At 48.1% G+C, this 21,405-nt stretch overlaps 1 long non-coding RNA gene and 1 pseudogene across 1 annotated transcript in view; one reads left to right on the top strand and one right to left on the bottom strand.

Moving 5' to 3' along the window:
- Window positions 1-21,405, bottom strand: part of LOC135051347 (uncharacterized) — a 182,084-nt gene that overhangs the window by 5,378 nt on the left and 155,301 nt on the right. The gene's annotated exons all lie outside the window — the stretch shown is intronic.
- LOC135052154 (5S ribosomal RNA) lies at window positions 10,658-10,776 on the top strand (annotated as a pseudogene).

The following is a 21,405-nucleotide window of genomic DNA, read 5'->3' as shown; positions in this document are numbered from 1 at the left end:
CTAAAAAAATTTCCTGCTGCGATCAACTTGGAATTACCCCCCTGGTCTCCACAGCTACAGCTGGTAAATCCAATTTTTTGCCTTATATTCCCTCACAGCCTAAGAAAGCGCCACATTATCAGATGCAGTCCTTTCGGTCTCAGAGAAACAAGAAGGTACGAGGTGCATCCTTTCTTGCCAGAGGTAAGGGCAGAGGAAAGAAGCTGCACAACACAGCTAGTTCCCAGGAACAGAAGTCCTCCCCGGCCTCTACAAAATCCACCGCATGACGCTGGGGCTCCGCTACGGGAGTCCCCCCCAGTGGGGGCACGTCTTCGACTTTTCAGCCACATCTAGGTTCACTCACAGGTGGATCCCTGGGAAGTAGAAATTGTTTCTCAGGGTTACAAGCTGGTATTCGAAGAGGTGCCTCCTCGCCGGTTTTTCAAATCGGCCCTGCCAGCTTCTCCCTCAGAAAGCGAGTTAGTGTTAAATTCAATTCACAAATTGTATCTTCAACAGGTGGTGGTCAAGGTTCCCCTACTGCAACAAGGGAGGGGATATTACTCAACCCTGTTTGTAGTCCCGAAACCGGACGGTTCGGTCAGACCAATTTAAAATTTAAAATCCCTGAACCTATATTTGAAAAGGTTTAAGTTCAAGATGGAATCACTCAGAGCGGTCATCGCCAGCCTGGAAGGGTGGGATTTTATGGTATCCCTAGACATAAAGGATGCATACCTTCATGTTTCAATATATCCACCTCATCAGGCGTACCTGAGATTTGCGGTACAGGATTGTCATTACCAATTTCAGATGTTGCCGTTTGGGCTTTTCATGGCCCCGAGGATTTTCACCAAGGTAATGGGGGAAATGATGGTGCTCCTGCGCAAGCAGGGGGTCACAACTATCCCGTACTAGGACGATCTCCTCATAAAAGCGAGATCAAGAGAGCAGTTGCTGAGCAGCGTGTCACTTTCACTGAGAGTGTTACAGCAACACGGCTGGATTCTCAATATCCCGAAGTCGCAGCTGGTTCCTACGACTCGTCTGACCTTCTTGGGCATGATTCTGGATACGGACCAGAAAAGGGTTTATCTTCCAATGGAAAAGGCTCAAGAACTCATGACTCTGGTCAGGAACCTATTAAAACCAAAACAGGTGTCAGTGCATCACTGCACTCGAGTCCTGGGAAAGATGGTGGCATCTTACGAGGCCATTCCGTTCGGCAGGTTCCATGCGAGGACCTTCCAATGGGACCTACTGGACAAGTGGTCTGGGTCACATCTACAGATTCATCGGTTGATCACACTGTCCCCCAGGGCCAGGGTATCTCTCCTGTGGTGGCTGCAGAGTAGGGATGTGCACTTGAAATTTTTCGGGTTTTGTGTTTTGGTTTTGGGTTCGGTTCCGCGGCCGTGTTTTGGGTTCGAACGCGTTTTGGCAAAACCTCACCAAATTTTTTTTGTCGGATTCGGGTGTGTTTTGGATTCGGGTGTTTTTTTCAAAAAACCCTAAAAAACAGCTTAAATCATAGAATTTGGGGGTCATTTTGATCCCAAAGTATTATTAACCTCAAAAACCATAATTTCCACTCATTTTCAGTCTATTCTGAACACCTCACACCTCACAATATTATTTTTAGTCCTAAAATTTGCACCGAGGTCGCTGGATGACTAAGCTAAGCGACCCAAGTGGCCGACACAAACACCTGGCCCATCTAGGAGTGGCACTGCAGTGTCACGCAGGATGGCCCTTCCAAAAAACACTCCCCAAACAGCACATGACGCAAAGAAAAAAAGAGGCGCAATGAGGTAGCTGTGTGACTAAGCTCAACGACCCAAGTGGCCGACACAAACACCTGGCCCATCTAGGAGTGGCACTGCAGTGTCACGCAGGATGGCCCTTCCAAAAAACACTCCCCAAACAGCACATGACGCAAAGAAAAAAAGAGGCGCAATGAGATAGCTGTGTGACTAAGCTCAGCGACCCAAGTGGCCGACACAAACACCTGGCCCATCTAGGAGTGGCACTGCAGTGTCACGCAGGATGGCCCTTCCAAAAAACACTCCCCAAACAGCACATGATGCAAAGAAAAAAAGAGGCGCAATGAGGTAGCTGTGTGACTAAGCTCAACGACCCAAGTGGCCGACACAAACACCTGGCCCATCTAGGAGTGGCACTGCAGTGTCACGCAGGATGGCCCTTCCAAAAAACACCCCCCAAACAGCACATGACGCAAAGAAAAAAAGAGGCGCAATGAGGTAGCTGTGTGAGTAAGCTAAGCGACTCTAGTGGCCGACACAAACACCTGGCCCATCTAGGAGTGGCACTGCAGTGTCACGCAGGCTGGCCCTTCAAAAAACTACTCCCCAAACAGCACATGACGCAAAGAAAAAAAGAGAGGCGCAATGAGGTAGCTGTGTGAGTAAGCTAAGCGACCCTAGTGGCCGACACAAACACCTGGCCCATCTAGGAGTGGCACTGCAGTGTCACGCAGGATGGCCCTTCAAAAAACACTCCCCAAACAGCACATGACGCAAAGAAGAAAAAAAAGAGGCGCAATGAGGTAGCTGTGTGAGTAAGCTAAGCGACCCTAGTGGCCGACACAAACACCTGGCCCATCTAGGAGTGGCACTGCAGTGTCACGCAGGATGGCCCTTCAAAATAATACTCCCCAAACAGCACATGACGCAAAGAAAAATTAAAGAAAAAAGAGGTGCAAGATGGAATTGTCCTTGGGCCCTCCCACCCACCCTTATGTTGTATAAACAGGACATGCACACTTTAACCAACCCATCATTTCAGTGACAGGGTCTGCCACACGACTGTGACTGAAATGACGGGTTGGTTTGGACCCCCACCAAAAAAGAAGCAATTAATCTCTCCTTGCACAAACTGGCTCTACAGAGGCAAGATGTCCACCTCATCATCATCCTCCGATATATCACCGTGTACATCCCCCTCCTCACAGATTATCAATTCGTCCCCACTGGAATCCACCATCTCAGCTCCCTGTGTACTTTGTGGAGGCAATTGCTGCTGGTCAATGTCTCCACGGAGGAATTGATTATAATTCATTTTAATGAACATCATCTTCTCCACATTTTCTGGAAGTAACCTCGTACGCCGATTGCTGACAAGGTGAGCGGCGGCACTAAACACTCTTTCGGAGTACATACTTGTGGGAGGGCAACTTAGGTAGAATAAAGCCAGTTTGTGCAAGGGCCTCCAAATTGCCTCTTTTTCCTGCCAGTATAAGTACGGACTGTCTGACGTGCCTACTTGGATGCGGTCACTCATATAATCCTCCACCATTCTTTCAATGGGGAGAGAATCATATGCAGTGCCAGTAGACGACATGTCCGTAATCGTTGGCAGGTCCTTCAGTCCGGACCAGATGTCAGCATCAGCAGTCGCTCCAGACTGCCCTGCATCACCGCCAGCGGGTGGGCTCGGAATTCTGAGCCTTTTCCTCGCACCCCCAGTTGCGGGAGAATGTGAAGGAGGAGATGTTGACAGGTCGCGTTCCGCTTGACTTGACAATTTTCTCACCAGCAGGTCTTTGAACCCCAGCAGACTTGTGTCTGCCGGAAAGAGAGATCCAAGGTAGGTTTTAAATCTAGGATCGAGCACGGTGGCCAAAATGTAGTGCTCTGATTTCAACAGATTGACCACCCGTGAATCCTTGTTAAGCGAATTAAGGGCTCCATCCACAAGTCCCACATGCCTAGCGGAATCGCTCTGTCTTAGCTCCTCCTTCAATGTCTCCAGCTTCTTCTGCAAAAGCCTGATGAGGGGAATGACCTGACTCAGGCTGGCAGTGTCTGAACTGACTTCACGTGTGGCAAGTTCAAAGGGCAGCAGAACCTTGCACAACGTTGAAATCATTCTCCACTGCGCTTGAGACAGGTGCATTCCACCTCCTATATCGTGCTCAATTGTATAGGCTTGAATGGCCTTTTGCTGCTCCTCCAACCTCTGAAGCATATAGAGGGTTGAATTCCACCTCGTTACCACTTCTTGCTTCAGATGATGGCAGGGCAGGTTCAGGCGTTTTTGGTGGTGCTCCAGTCTTCTGTACGTGGTGCCTGTACGCCGAAAGTGTCCCGCAATTCTTCTGGCCACCGACAGCATCTCTTGCACGCCCCTGTCGTTTTTTAAATAATTCTGCACCACCAAATTCAAGGTATGTGCAAAACATGGGACGTGCTGGAATTTGCCCAGATTTAATGCACACACAATATTGCTGGCGTTGTCCGATGCCACAAATCCACAGGAGAGTCCAATTGGGGTAAGCCATTCCGCGATGATCTTCCTCAGTTGCCGTAAGAGGTTTTCAGCTGTGTGCGTATTCTGGAAACCGGTGATACAAAGCGTAGCCTGCCTAGGAAAGAGTTGGCGTTTGCGAGATGCTGCTACTGGTGCCGCCGCTGCTGTTCTTGCGGCGGGAGTCCATACATCTACCCAGTGGGCTGTCACAGTCATATAGTCCTGACCCTGCCCTGCTCCACTTGTCCACATGTCCGTGGTTAAGTGGACATTGGGTACAGCTGCATTTTTTAGGACACTGGTGACTCTTTTTCTGAGGTCTGTGTACATTTTCGGTATCGCCTGCCTAGAGAAATGGAACCTAGATGGTATTTGGTACCGGGGACACAGTACCTCCAACAAGTCTCTAGTTGGCTCTGCAGTAATGATGGATACCGGAACCACGTTTCTCACCACCCAGGATGCCAAGGCCTCAGTTATCCGCTTTGCAGCAGGATGACTGCTGTGATATTTCATCTTCCTCGCAAAGGACTGTTGGACAGTCAATTGCTTGGTGGAAGTAGTAAAAGTGGTCTTACGACTTCCCCTCTGGGATGACCATCGACTCCCAGCAGCAACAACAACAGCAGCGCCAGCAGCAGTAGGCGTTACACGCAAGGATGCATCGGAGGAATCCCAGGCAGGAGAGGACTCGTCAGAATTGCCAGTGACATGGCCTGCAGGACTATTGGCATTCCTGGGGAAGGAGGAAATTGACACTGAGGGAGTTGGTGGGGTGGTTTGCGTGAGCTTGGTTACAAGAGGAAGGGATTTACTGGTCAGTGGACTGCTTCCGCTGTCACCCAAAGTTTTTGAACTTGTCACTGACTTATTATGAATGCGCTGCAGGTGACGTATAAGGGAGGATGTTCCGAGGTGGTTAACGTCCTTACCCCTACTTATTACAGCTTGACAAAGGCAACACACGGCTTGACAAATGTTGTCTGCATTTCTGTTGAAATACTTCCACACCGAAGAGCTGATTTTTTTGGTATTTTCACCAGGCATGTCAATGGCCATATTCCTCCCACAGACAACAGGTGTCTCCCCGGGTGCCTGACTTAAACAAACCACCTCACCATCAGAATCCTCCTTGTCAATTTCCTCCCCAGCGCCAGCAACACCCATATCCTCCTCATCCTGGTGTACTTCAACACTGACATCTTCAATCTGACTATCAGGAACTGGACTGCGGGTGCTCCTTCCAGCACTTGCAGGGGGCGTGCAAATGGTGGAAGGCGCATGCTCTTCACGTCCAGTGTTGGGAAGGTCAGGCATCGCAACCGACACAATTGGACTCTCCTTGTGGATTTGGGATTTCGAAGAACGCACAGTTCTTTGCTGTGCTTTTGCCAGCTTGAGTCTTTTCATTTTTCTAGCGAGAGGCTGAGTGCTTCCATCCTCATGTGAAGCTGAACCACTAGCCATGAACATAGGCCAGGGCCTCAGCCGTTCCTTGCCACTCCGTGTGGTAAATGGCATATTGGCAAGTTTACGCTTCTCCTCCGACAATTTTATTTTAGATTTTTGAGTCCTTTTTTTTACTGATATTTGGTGTTTTGGATTTTACATGCTCTGTACTATGACATTGGGCATCGGCCTTGGCAGACGACGTTGATGGAATTTCATCGTCTCGGCCATGACTAGTGGCAGCAGCTTCAGCACGAGGTGGAAGTCGATCTTGATCTTTCCCTATTTTTGGAACCTCAACATTTTTGTTCTCCATATTTTAATAGGCACAACTAAAAGGCACCTCAGGTAAACAATGGAGATGGATGGATACTAGTATACTTATGGATGACGAGCGACTGCCGACACAGAGGTAGCTACAGCCGTGGACTACCGTACTGTGTCTGCTGCTAATATAGACTGGATGATAATGAGATAAAATTAAAATATATATATATATCACACTAGTACTGCAGCCGGACAGGTATATATTATGTAATGACGGACCTGCTGGACACTGTCTGCAGAATGCGTTTATAAAAACACCACACGACGAGTGTTTAACTTTTTCAGGCAGACAATCACAATATACTGGTGGTCAGCAGACAATCACAATATACTGGTGGTCAGTGGTCACTGGTCAGTCACACTGGCAGTGGCACTCTGGCAGCAAAAGTGTGCACTGTACTTAAAATATGTACTCCTGCTATAACTGCTCCCCAGTCTCCCCCACAATTAAGCTGTGTGAGCAGTGAGCACTCAGCACAGTCAGATAATGATATACAGTATTACATATGATGCAGCACACTGGGCTGAGCACAGATATGGTATGTGACTGTGTCACACTGTGTATCGTTTTTTTTCAGGCAGAGAACGGATTAATTAAACTGGTGGTGGTCACTGGTCACTGGTCACACTATCAGCAAGTAGTACTCCGTCCTAAGCAGACAATCACAATATACTGGTGGTCAGTGTGGTCACTGGTCAGTCACACTGGCAGTGTGGCACTCTGGCAGCAAAAGTGTGCACTGTACTTAAAATATATTATTTATGTACTCCTGCTCTAACTGCTCCCCAGTCTCCCCCACAATTAAGCTGTGTGAGCAGTGAGCACTCAGCACAGTCAGATATACAGTATTACATATGATGATGCAGCACACTGAGGCTGAGCACAGATATGGTATGTGACTGTGTCACACTGTGTATCGTTTTTTTTCAGGCAAAGAACGGATTAATTAAACTGGTGGTCAATGGTCACTGGTCACACTATCAGCAAGTAGTAGTACTCCAGTCCTAATATGCTCCCCAAAATTAGTAAATAGTGTCTCTAACTCTCTACTCTCTTCTCTATAAACGGAGAGGACGCCAGCCACGTCCTCTCCCTATCAATCTCAATGCACGTGTGAAAATGGCGGCGACGCGCGGCTCCTTATATAGAATCCGAGTCTCGCGATAGAATCCGAGCCTCGCGAGAATCCGACAGCGGGATGATGACGTTCGGGCGCGCTCGGGTTAACCGAGCAAGGCGGGAGGATCCGAGCCTGCTCGGCCCCGTGTAAAAAAAGCTGAAGTTCGGCGGGTTCGGATTCCGAGAAACCGAACCCGCTCATCACTACTGCAGAGTGCTCACCTTTTAGAGGGCCGCAGGTTCGGCATTCAGGACTGGGTTCTGGTGACCACGGACGCGAGCCTCCGAGGTTGGGGAGCAGTCACACAAGGAAGAAACTTCCAGGGTCTTTGGTCAAGTCAAGAAACTTGTCTTCACATCAACGTCCTGGAGCTGAGGGCCATATACAACGCCCTTTTTCAAGCGGAGACCTTGCTTTGCGACTTACCAGTTCTGATCCAGTCAGACAACATCACCGCAGTGGCTCATGTAAACCGCCAGGGCGGCACAAGGAGCAGAGTGGCAATGGCGGAAGCCACCAGGATTCTTCGCTGGGCGGAAAATCATGTAAGCGCACTGTCAGCAGTGTTCATTCCGGGAGTGGACAACTGGGAAGCAGACTTCCTCAGCAGACACGACCTGCATCCAGGAGAGTGGGGACTTCATCAGGAAGTCTTTGCACAGATTGCAAGTCAGTGGGGACTGCCCCAGATAGACATGATGGCGTCCCGCCTCAACAAAAAGCTGCAGAGGTATTGCGCCAGGTCAAGAGACCCTCAGGCGGTAGCTGTGGACGCCCTAGTGACACCGTGGGTGTTCCAGTCGGTCTATGTGTTTCCTCCTCTTCCTCTCATCCCCAAGGTGTTGAGAATAATAAGAAAAAGAGGAGTACAGACAATTCTCATTGTTTCAGATTGGCCACGAAGGGCCTGGTATCCGGATCTGCAGGAAATGCTCACAGAAGATCCGTGGCCTCTTCCTCTAAGACAGGACCTGTTGCAACAGGGGCCCTGTCTGTTCCAAGACTTACCGCGGCTGCGTTTGACGGCATGGCGGTTGAACGCCGGGTCCTAGCGGAAAAGGGCATTCCGGATGAGGTCATTCCTACTCTGATAAAGGCTAGGAAGGACGTGACAGCTAAACATTATCACCGTATATGGCGAAAATATGTTTCTTGGTGTGAGGCCAGGAATGCTCCTACGGAAGAATTCCATCTGGGCCGTTTCCTTCACTTCCTACAGACTGGAGTGAATTTGGGCCTAAAATTAGGCTCCAATAAGGTTCAGATTTCGGCCTTATCCATTTTCTTTCAGAAAGAATTGGCTTCTCTCCCAGAAGTACAGACTTTTGTGAAGGGAGTGCTGCATATTCAGCCTCCTTTTGTACCTCCGGTGGCGCCTTGGGACCTTAACGTGGTGTTGAGTTTCCTTAAGTCGCACTGGTTTGAACCACTTAAATCAGTGGAGTTAAAATATCTCACTTGGAAAGTGGTCATGTTGTTAGCCTTGGCTTCGGCTAGGCGAGTGTCGGAATTGGCGGCTTTGTCTCATAAAAGCCCCTATCTAGTTTTCCATATGGATAGAGCGGAATTGCGGACCCGTCCTCAATTTTTGCCTAAGGTGGTGTCATCTTTTCATATGAACCAACCTATTGTGGTGCCTGTGGCTACACGAGACTTGGAGGATTCCGAGTCCCTTGATGTGGTCAGGGCTTTGAAAATTTACGTGGCCAGAACGGCTACAGTCAGAAAAACAGAAGCACTGTTTGTCCTGTATGCAGCCAACAAGGTTGGCGCTCCTGCTTCAAAGCAGACTATTGCTCGCTGGATCTGTAACACGATTCAGCAGGCACATGCGACGGCTGGATTGCCGTTACAAAAATCGGTCAAGGCCCATTCCACTAGGAAGGTGGGCTCGTCTTGGGCGGCTGCCCGAGGGGTATCGGCACTACAGCTGTGCCGAGCTGCTACTTGGTCGGGTTCAAACACCTTTGCAAAGTTCTATAAGTTTGATACCCTGGCTGAGGATGACCTCCTGTTTGCTCAATCGGTGCTGCAGAGTCATCCGCACTCTCCCGCCCGTTTGGGAGCTTTGGTATAATCTCCATGGTCCTTACGGAGTCCCCAGCATCCTCTAGGACGTAAGAGAAAATAAGATTTTAAACCTTCCGGTAAATCTTTTTCTCGTAGTCCGTAGAGGATGCTGGGCGCCCGTCCCAAGGGGGTAATTCCAAGTTTAACGCAGCAGGATTTTTGATAGCAATTGGGCAAAACCATGTGCACTGCAGGGGAGGCAGATATAACATGTGCAGAAAGAGTTAGATTTGGGTGGGTTATTTTATTTCTGTGCAGGGTAAATACTGCCCGTAGGGAATGCGGGGCCACAAATTGCCCACCAAAATTGCTGGTATTTCCAGCTGAGCTGTATTGCATATGTGTGTACTCTCCATTTGGGTACGTTGTGATACAGACTTGTGATAAGGGTGGGCAATTTGTGGCCCCGCATTCCCTACGGGCACCTTGCCTGCCCACTGTTTGAAGAGGTGACACCTAAAACCTGTATCTGCTTTATCTGATTAAGCCTTCACGCTTCAGCTAAATATTGAGGTTTTCAGCAATTAATTCTGTTATTCATATTACTAATGTTCCCAGTGTATGAGTACAACATATTCGCCTATTCTTTGTCTATATACATCAAGAAATAGTATTTCTTTATATTCAATGTAATAGGGACAGGTGTTTTTGCTTATGACATCAAGGGATATCTTCTCTGTGTATTTAATATAACAGGGACAGGTGTTGTGCGATCCCGCAGTGAGTCTGCCTCAGGCAGTTTCAATCTGTGCGTATGATGTTTTTGTCCCCCTGAGTATATGTCACCCAGGGAACTACTTCAGAGGTGACAATCCATCGGTCTCACACATTATTTCATGTCAAATAAGCAACAATTGTTGTTGATGGTAAAATTCTTTGCCACTGTTACTAGTGATTTTTAAGGTTATGTGGTACATCATACAAGTTCTTTGGTTGTAAAATACTACTAGGGTCTGCTATGCACGAGTAACGCCGTACCTACTTAGTGAATTGGTACCAATCACAAGAATTTATTATTATTATTATTATTATTATTATTATTATTATTTTCATGGTTATTATTATATAGTATTTTCTCGTCATTTTGGTATCTGCTGGACTATCCGGTACAATTACTAGGATCCATCCCATCAGTATTTAAACAACCCAGGTGACCGAAAGGGACCTACTGTATTTAAATCAATTGTTTTTTTCAACATCTCTACCCTCTATTATCTTCTCGCTTTTCTTTCTTCTGTGAACTCTCATCCACGATTCTGGTGAGCGTGTCCCCTCAAGGGACCCGTCTCTTCAGTCTAACGTGGACAGCAGATTCACACTTACCCAACTGTGGTCATTTTCCCTCTCAACGAAGTCCTTGTATTCATTATTCTTTTTTCTGAGGAGGAACTAATCCCTCCGTTTCGGTGCACTCTCATTGGTGGTATAGGGTCAGTTCTTCCTACGACCATACCCCTACGCTCACGCCCAATCTCGTCCGATCTTGGAAGCTAAACGGAGGTGGGCTGGGTCAGTACCTAGACAGGCGACTGCTAGGGAATACCCGGTGAAGTAGGAAGACTCCCTTCCCTATAGAAACAACACCAACAGCAGTATCACCACTTATACTCAATCCTACTACCTCCTGAACCTTATTCGTCACAATTTATCTATCCATAACAGTGGCAAAACCAATAGAACTGTTTAGTAGTGTGTGGGCTCTTCCATTCACGTACTTAACCCAATTTAGGTCTGCATTAATACAAACTCAGTTTGTACAGATCTTTGGCAGACGGAGGCAGCATAGTATGTAGCTCCCTTCCGATATGCAATTATCCAGGCATAATTAAGATCTGAACATTTCACAACATCTTTTTGGGGGACACATCTCCCGTCTGGCATATCAATGGCTTTTTCTGTCTAATTTGTCTTGTTGAATTTTCACTAATTTTAGAGAGCAGAATCAAAAGACTATACTATTAACCTTTAGGCACTTTATTTATCAACCAACACTTAGATCATTAAACAAGAGTGCGCCCAAACAAGAGTCATACTTTTTTCTTTGTGCATATACTACTGTTTCTCCTCTTTGACTCTGGGCGCACCGACATACGGACAGATAGGAATTTCCAATAATTATTGTCCATCTCTGGCTCTTACATGATTACGTTTGTACTCTGAATCTAGGTCAGTGCAGGATCCAAAACCCTCCCATTCTATATATTTACTAAGCTCCCAATTTTGACCGATTTGGTGTTTTTTCATCAAAGTGTCATCTTGGGAATTTACTAAACTCAAATCTCGGCAGTGATGAGGGCATTCGTATTTTTTTTGAAGTCAAAGAAAAAAAATACGAATGAATACACCATCGGTCAAATACGGCTGTTATTTGATACAACTCGGTAATTTACTAAAAATTCTATTTCACAAACACTGCCGGCAATAGCCAAACACTGCCGTGAAGGCGTGGCCTGGAGGCTGAATCGATAGGCAGCACAGGTTCAGAGCTCTGCAGAAACTGAGGTGATTTGCCCTCAATAGCTACCTTCTGCCTCAGAAAACCCCTCCAAACTTGTTCCCCCTGACGGAGGGAACACTCAGCGGTGGTGGGATAGCGTTGCGGAATCGGGGAGCCGGTTTACCGGCTCCTGCGGGTTGCGGCCTACCCACCACTCCAAAGCCGGGGCCTAGATTTTGGAAGGTCCAGCGGCGGGTCGTACGGAACTTCAGCCCCGGCCCTACGGTGTTCACCAGCGCCCTGAAGTGGATCCCCTGGGAGCCGACACACGCGTCCCCAGACTGACGCTGCATCAGAGGTGGCAGAGGAGAGGGGGAATCGGCCGGAGCACAGACGCCGGGGACCCGGAGCTCCGGGAGCGGCGGCCATTTTGGATTTCGGACCCTGGGGCAGAGCGGCGGTCCAGGGACTCTGCAGCCTTCAATATACCCTGAGGTGAGCTGCTCCCCCAACACACCATCTCCCCCACCGTTATCCGCGCTCGAAGCCAGCTGGAGGCTGCTGCGGGACACTCCGCGCTGAACGCCGGAGGGAAACGCGGCAGTGCAGCACCACCGCACCTACACCTGCTGCCTCGTCACTGGCACCTGGCGGTGGGGCCCTTACAACCCTCGACCCTCCTCCGTTCTCACCTGTCAGGTGGCCCTCGGCCCGCGGTCCTCACCTGGTCACTGGGGCGCCCCATACAGCTACTCCCACGGATGCTGGCGTCTGTCCTCCCCCCCCCCTCCCTGCTTCTAGGCACAACTGAGCTGAACAGGCTGCCATCCTCTCGCACCACAGGGGCTCTATAGACGTTCTAATGCCCCCCCAGCATTAAACTTTCTTATAACCCGGGAGAAACTGCGGCTGCGGGACCCGGCAGAACGCCACGCTCCTGCTCTCCCCCACCAACGCTTACCTACTCCCGCTTCTGCTACATCCAGCCGCACTCAGCGAGTGACCGCAGACGTCTCCCTCACGGCCGACCACCAGGTGATGTGCGGCCCCGCAGCGGCTTTGACCGGGATCATCTTTGGGGGCTGTCTCTCGTCCTCCAGACCGGACTCGGCGGGCGTAGATCGCGTGCCGGGGTCGACGACGCTCAGCCCTGCACCCGGTGAGGTGTGGGTGATCCGGCCCGGCGGGACGTGCGACCCGAGGTGACAAGCTCCAGGGCTCTTTGCATACACGCTCCACCTAACTGCTGAGCCCTGCTTCCTCTCCCTCCTGGACCCACAGAGCTGAGCACGCACGGTACATCAGGGGGCCCTGACTGAGGTTAACTAGCCCCCACACACGCTGGCACACCATCCCTCTCCCCAGCATTTGCTCTAAACCTGACCACGGGAGGTGCCTCCTGGCCCTTTTTGTGAGGCCTTTTTTTATTAGGTCCCTTCTCACTCACTCTCCCCCTAAGTGCCACCTATAACCACATATAACTGGGGCTTCCTGTATCCTGTATCTATTTCAAGGCACTGGACTCTTCCTATATTACAACCTACAGTCCGGGGGTGCCACCCCCCCTACCCAATACCGGCGATTCTCCCTATATGACACCATAGTCCCCCATGATCTCTTTAAGTGGGGGAATGTCGTGCTGAGTCCCTATGGGTGCGACCCGGGGGGTCCTCTCATGTTCTATCTCCATGCAGCCTACATGATGGATCACTAATTACTTACGTTATACCTCAGCTGTGATCTATGACCTTCATTATCCCCGGGACTGTCCTACACCATGCCTAAATCTAAATCCAAGACTAAGAAATCCACAGCGTCGACGGAAATCTCGACCTTTATTTCCAAGATGAAGTCTAGTGCGGCCAAACCTCCAGTTGCCCCCCCCTCTGACCTGGTTTCGGAATCTGAGGAAGATCCGTCAGCCCCTGAACCCTCCATGAAAGATTGCTTCTCCTCAATTTTATCAGAAATGAAGTCGCTGAAGCAGGCTTTTCACTCGGAGATCCACAAAGCCATCTCCGGCCTTAAGGTCGAGATATCTGATCTTGGGGCCCGCACTAATGATGTGGAACAGAAAATCGATGAAGTTATCACCTTCCAACAGGAGCTGGAGCACTCGGTACAAGTCATGCAGGAGGATATATACCTACTCCAGGACCAACAAGAGGACGCTGATAACCGCGCGCGACGTAACAACTTGCGTATTAAATATATTCCAGAGTCAGTAGAATCAGCCCAACTGGAGGCCTTCCTCCTCAGGTTCTTTCAACACCTCCTACCGGACACTTCGTGTGAGCAGTTCCTCTTGGACAGAGCCCATCGCTCACTGCGTCAAAAGCCCTCGACCTCGTCTCCCCCAAGAGACGTAGTTTTGCGCTGTCACTATTTCAAAACTAAAGAGAAAATTTTGTCGGCTGCCCGGAATAAAGACGTATGTCTATTCGAATCACATAAGCTACTGGTGTTTCAGGACTTATCCCCTACTACTCTCAAAAGGCGCTTCGATCTGAGGGAGTACACCCAAATCCTCAGGAATAATCAAATCCGCTACAGATGGGGCTTTCCTTTTGCCTTAATTGTACAACTGGATGGGAAGAGATTGTTGGCACGATCCAAGGAAGAGGCCCACAGGCTCCTGTTGAGACTGAACTTACCCCCCCCGGAGGCCAACAAACCTACCTCTCCACGGGATGCTCCAGATCTCCGACATTCTCCAAACTCACCCCTCCCTCAGCGAGCACCTAGACGTCTTTGGTCGACAGTTCCGGAGAAAACCTCTACAAGCCATGACCCGCCGTAAAAATCTTTGCACAGATGTGCTGCTGGGTCACTATACGTTGAATGTTACTGTTTTATAAACTAGTTTAGAGGTTTAAGAACTTTTTTTCTTGAGCTGAGATTATTTACTTATTTACCTATGTAATTCCAATGATGGTCCATTGTGACGGGCTGTTGCAACGACCCCCTTGGTCGCCCCCCCTATGTTTAACTGGTGGGCGTCCCGGTGGCCGGTGCCGCGCCCTCCACCGAGCCTCCATAGTCAGTTTTGAGCATAAGGGAGTTCTCTTCTCCCTTACATTCCCCATACGGGTGCTCAAACATACGGACCCGTACGCAACGTACAATGGGTCGATGGCTCGGTCAATTCTATTTGTTCATGTTACAATCTCTTAAATGTTTTTTTGTGACTCTTTTGATTTTTCTTCTCTTTCTTCTTTTTCTTCTCCTCTCCTTTCTTCCCCCACTTCCCGCTAATCCTCTCCTCCTCGCGTCCCTTGTTCCACTGGGAGACTACTTATGGCTCTTTAAGATTACTCATGCTACACTTACACTTGTAACACTATGTCTGTTAACGTAATATCCTACAATGTGAAGGGCCTCAATAGCCCTCAAAAGAGGTCCAAGTTATTTCTTTTTCTGAAGCAGGTGGGGGGAGATCTGGTATTCCTTCAGGAGACGCATTTCAAAGGGACTACCCACCCTGAACTTCGTTCTAGACGCCACCCCGTTGCCATACACGCCTGTGATCGCACTCAAAAGAAAAGAGGGGTCGCCATTCTGATTCCCGCTCATTTACATTTGGAATCAGACCGAATCATTAAGGATAGGCGCGGTAGGTTTCTCATTATAGTAGGTAAACTTAATAATGTCCCTATCACCATGGTTAATGTCTACGCTCCCAATATTAACCAGGCCTCGTTCTTTGCTTCCTTAGACTCCAAAATCGCCCAGTGTAGGAAAGGTGACCTCTTAATAGCAGGAGATTTTAACACCACACTACACCATAGTCTGGATCGCTCCCATCCCCTCCCACGGTCCCAGTCCCATCTCAGCACCCGCAACTCTAGAGCCCTCCAGTCGCTGCTCAAAAATCACCTTCTATTTGACTCCTGGAGGGTTGTCGATCCCCTAATTAAGGATTACACATTCTATTCCCCAGTCCATAATCTATATACTAGAATTGATATGATTATGGTCGGGAGAGATCTAACATCTAGAATTCAGAACTGCTGTATTTATCCAATTACGTGGTCTGATCACGCCCCGATTTCCCTAACTTTGACTGGGCTAGCCCGCACTCCTTCCCCCCCCTCCTGGTCGCTTAACGATGCCCTCCTCCAACAACCTGAAGTGTTACAGCAAACTAATCAGGTATTAACTGACTACTTCAATGAGAACCAAACCCCCGGCATATCCGATATGACCCTGTGGGAGGCACACAAGGCGGTCCTCCGGGGCCACTTCATCCAGACTGCGGCCAGGATCACCAAGCAGCGTTCCCAAAAGATTCTGGAGTTATCTACTCGGCTCCACCAATTGGAGGAAGTGCATAAGTCCTCTCTAGACCCTGCTGATTTAGAGAAGGTACTTAAAACCAGAGGCGATCTTAATCTACTGTTGTCTCATAAGACTGAAATGTGCCTTAGACGTCTTAATCAGATTTACTACGAAAAAGGGGATAAGGCGGATAAACTATTAGCCAAACACTGCCGTGAAAAAATACAAATCGTAAAAAAAAAGCATTTTTTTTTTAACCGTGTTTTGATAGACATGCATGGATCCGTGAGATCCGTGCATGTTTATCAGTGGGAAGGGGTGTGAAAGGGTTAAATTTAAGAAAAAAAAATGCGTGGGGTCCCCCCTCCTAAGCAAAACCAGCCTCGGGCTCTTTGAGCCGGTCCTGGTTGAAAAAATATGGGGATAAAAATGACAGGGGTTCCCCCATATTTGATCAACCAGCCCTGGGCTCTGCGCCTGGTCCTGGTGCAAAAAATACAGGGGACAAAAATCGTAGGGGTCCCCCGTATTTTTTGTACCAGCACCGGGCTCCACTAGTGAGAGAGATAATGCCACAGCCGGGGGACACTTTTATATAGGTCCCTGCGGCCCTGGCATTAAATCACTAACTAGTCACCCCTGGCCGGGGTACCCTGGAGGAGTGGGGACCCCTTAAATCAAGGGGTCCCCCCCTCCAGCCACCCAAGGGCAGAGGTGAAGCCCGAGGCTGTCCCCCCCCATCCAAGGGCGGCGGATGGGGGGCTGATAGCCTTGTGAAAAAATAAGAATATTGTTTTTTGTAGCAGTACTAAAAATCCCAGCAAGCGTCCCCCGCAAGCTGGTACTTGGAGAACCACAAGTACCAGCATGCGTTGGACAAACGGGCCCGCTGGTACCTGTAGTACTACTACAAAAAAAATACCCCCCAAAAAACAGGACACACACACCGTGACAGTAAAACTTTGCGTCAGCGGTTGAGGTTACTCGCGGTCAACCGCTGACCGCAAAGTTCCCACCATTGGATACAAAGGAGCGCCTATGCGCTACATTGTATCTTCAGTGCGCAGCCTCACTGACAGTACAGGAGCGCAGAGCCAATCAGGAGAGTGCCACGATGTGGCGCTCCCTGATTGGCAGAAGGGACCCTCTTTGACAGGAGTCAGGGGGGGTCCTGGCAGTCGGGGAAAGGGGTCCCATGTGTAAACATGGGACCCCTTTCAGTGCGTGGTTCGGGTTTCCGGTTTGTTTTTTTGCCAAGTACGTGGATCATAAAGAGGACACTTGCTACATTGGATTATGTGAGTATAATTTTTTTCACAGGTACCCCGTGGAGTCTACATGGAGAAGTGGACCGAGCCTCGTGTGAACATAGGTAAGTATGTGTGTATGTAGGTGTGCATGTATGTAATAAAGTTTCACTGTCACGGTGTGTGTGTCCTATTTTTTTGGGGGTATTTTTGTTGTAGTAGTACTACAGGTACCAGCAGGCTCGTTTGTCCACCACATGCTGGTACTTGTGGTTCTCCAAGTACCAGCTTGCGGGGGAGGCTTGCTGGGATTTTTAGTACTGCTACAAAAAACATTCTTATTTTTTCACAAGGCTATCAGCCCCCCATCCGCCGCCCTTGGATGGGGGGGACAGCCTCGGGCTTCACCCCTGCCCTTGGGTGGCTGGAGGGGGGGACCCCTTGATTTAAGGGGTCCCCACTCCTCCAGGGTACCCCGGCCAGGGGTGACTAGTTAGTGATTTAATGCCAGCGCCGCAGGGACCTATATAAAAGTGTCCCCCGGCTGTGGCATTATCTCTCTGATTAGTGGAGTCCGGTGCTGGTACAAAAAATACGGGGGACCCCTACAATTTTTGTCCCCTGTATTTTTTGCACCAGGACCAGGCGCAGAGCCCGTTGCTGGTTGATCAAATATGGGGGTACCCCTGTCATTTTTATCCCCATATTTTTTCAACCAGGACCGGCTCAAAGAGCCCGAGGCTGGTTTTGCTTAGGAGGGGGGACCCCACGCATTTTTATTTTTTATTTTTAACACTTTAATTTTTTTTTAAAGGTGCACAATGAAGCCCTGCACGGATCTCACAGATCCAGCCGAGATTCATTGTGTTAATGTCGGCAGTGTTTTACTATTCACTCCCGTAAAACACTGCCTGAAAATACGAATGACATCGACATCGGATAACTCGAAAATGCAGAATACGACAGCATAGTAAATGAGTCGTAAAAAATTCAAACAGTTGCAATTTCACACATTCGATGTCATTCGTGTTTGAACTTTAACCTCATTCAGTAAATTACGAATTTTAGTAAATATACCCCACTGAGTGGGAGAGGGCGGTCCGCCGCTGCACTACTGTTATGCAGAGAAAACTCATAGTAGATGAATATGTATGTTGGTTATACATTGTTGTTATCTGCCACAATATTACATGGGAATATAACATTTTGATGTATCACAGCAATTTGTCCCTGTATAAAAATATGATGTATCACTACATTGCTATTTACTAAAGTATACCATCACTTAGCATTGCTACATATCATGGTTATCCTTCGTTGTATGCCGCAGAGTTACGTCATTATGTAACACTTAAAGCATGTACTGCATCACTATTATATATTGTAAGTTGTCACAATAATACGCAATTACATCACATTGTTGTGTGTCACTGTTACATGTTATCTTCCTCCTTTTTGTCTCTATATAGCATTGTTATGTATTACCGTAATATGTTTTTGTCTGCAGTAACAGTTTAATGATGTATTGGAGTTATACACATATCTATCTATCTATCTATCTATCTATCTATCTATCTATCTATCTATCTATCTATCTATCTATCTATCTATCTCTCTATCTCTCTATCTATCTATCTCTCTATCTATCTATTTATCGGTGTGTACACACGGTGAGATATTTTCTTTCGATTTTGACTATATAGTCAAAATCGTAAGAAGAGTTAGTGCAGATCGCAAGGTGAAAGTCACCTTGCGATCCCGATTCGATGCCAATGCGCGGCCCCGCGCGGTCAGCATCGCAAGAATAGATAGACTGTGCAGGCAAGTCAATTTTGACTGTCTCTATAGAAGAGACAGTCAAAATTGACATTTAGCCAAAATTGCACATAGTATCGCAAGCACATACTGAGTGTGTTTGCAATACTGACTATTGGGGTCATTCCGAGTTGATCGCTCGCTAGCAGTTTTTTTAGCAGCCGTGCAAACGCTATGCTGCCGCCCACTGGGAGTGTATTTTAGTTTAGCAGAAGTGCAAACGTTTTTATCGCAGAGCACCTGCAAAAAATTTTTGTGTAGTTTCAGAGTAGCTCAAAGCCTACTCAGCACTTGCGATCACTTCAGACTTTTCAGTTCGGATTTGACGTCACACACCCGTCCAGCGTTCGCCCAGCCATGCCTGCATTTTCCCTGGCACGCCTGCGTTTTTCCAAACACTCCCTGAAAATGGTCAGTTGCCACCCAGAAACGCCCACTTCATGTCAATCACTCTGCGGCAAACAGTGCGACTGAAATGCATCGCTAGACCCTGTGCAAAACTGCATCGTTCGTTGTGCCCGTACATCGCGCATGCGCATTGCGCTGCATACACATGCGCAGAACTGCCTTTTTTTAGCCTGATCGCTGCGCTGCGAACAAATGCAGCTAGCGATCAACTCGGAATGACCACCTATGTCCCGATCTAGCCCCTGTCGCATAGTGAGAATCGGGCATTGCCTGAATCTCACCGTGTGTATGGGCCTTATCAGTGAAGTGCGGTGAGGTGAGGCAGAGCCTTTTCTGTCATACTATCGTACAAACCAGAGTTTTAACTATATAAAGTATATGAAAAATAGAAAGAATATATTAGAAATATCTTCTTTGTATAATTCTGATCATTTTTACAGTCAAAACTTTGAAATAAAAAGTCTATGACATGTGAGGCAGTGCCTCCCCTGTCTACCTTGTACGCACATCTCTGATCAAAACTCACCAAATTTCCAGCAGTATATACTGCTGCACCTATGTATTATGCCCACATGAACCTTTAGCTCAAATATTGTGTGTACAATTGCCTCTGGTACTATCCAGTGCCTCCAGAGCCATTTACTACTCTCTCTCTCTCTCTCTCTCTCTTTCTCTCTCTATAGTATATATACACACACACATATTTGTGTGTGTGTGTGTGTGTGTGTGTGTGTGTGTAAACATGTGTGTGCATACAATGGTGGCACCCATTTGGGATAGTTATTTATATCCCTGAATTAGAGACGAAGGGGGAGATATACTAAGCAGTGATAAAAGTGGAGAAGTGAGCCAGTGGTGAAGTTGCCCATGGCAACCAATCAGCTGCTCTGTATACTTTTATAGTATGCAGATTATAAATGTTACGTCTATGTTGATTGGTTGCCATGGTCCACTTCTCCATTGGCTCACTTCTCCATTTTTATCACTGCTTAGTACATCTCCCCCAATGTTGCCACGAAATGAGATGGAAGAATGTGCAGATCTCTGGCCGTCATTCCGAGTTGTTCGCTCGCAAGCTGCTTTTAGCAGCTTTGCACACGCTAAGCCACCGCCTACTGGGAGTGAATCTTAGCTTATCAAAATTGCGAACGAAAGATTTGCAATATTGCGAAAAGACTTCTCTGTGCAGTTTCTGAGTAGCTCGAGACTTACTCTTCCAGTGCGATCAGTTCAGTGCTTGTCGTTCCTGGTTTGACGTCACAAACACATCCAGCGTTCGCCCAGACACTCCTCCGTTTCTCCAGCCACTCCCGCGTTTTTCCCAGAAACGGTAGCGTTTTTTCAAACACTCCCATAAAACGGCCAGTTTCCGCCCAGAATCACCCACTTCCTGTCAATCACATTACGATCACCAGAACGAAGAAAAAACCTTGTAATGCCGTGAGTAAAATACCTAACTGCATAGCAAATTTACTTGGCGCAGTTGCACTGCGGACATTGCGCATGCGCATTAGCGACTAATCGCTCCGTTGCGGAAAAAAAAAACGAGCGAACAACTCGGAATGACCCCCTCTATTTCTATCTGAGAAACTATGGATTGCATACCCTCCAACATGACCCGCCCCACTAGGTACAAAATGCTCTGTTTCTGGACTTCCCTCTTAATTTATTATTGCAATCACCTGTGAAGAAACAGCTTTCTTATCATTTAACTAGTTCAACACAGGTGATGGAAATCATAAATTAAGTGGGAAGTCCAGGAACAGAGCATTTTGTACCTAGTGGGGCGGGTCATGTTGGAGGGTCTGTGGATTGTTTCCTAATACTTTGGCTATGTTTAACAGTTCCCCTCCTATATGACTTATATTACTTACTGCCCTGCTGATTACCTCCAGCTATGGTTCAGGCAGCTGATCCATATAGTGCTCCCAACACACTGAGGAGGTCATGCTACATGACATGTACACTTACCAGGCTCTGTGAGGTGGCAGAACAGGTATTG

The sequence above is a fragment of the Pseudophryne corroboree genome, chromosome 2 (assembly GCF_028390025.1).
Source record: "Pseudophryne corroboree isolate aPseCor3 chromosome 2, aPseCor3.hap2, whole genome shotgun sequence".
Lineage (NCBI taxonomy): Eukaryota > Metazoa > Chordata > Amphibia > Anura > Myobatrachidae > Pseudophryne > Pseudophryne corroboree.
This window is presented reverse-complemented; position numbering and strand designations above follow the sequence as displayed.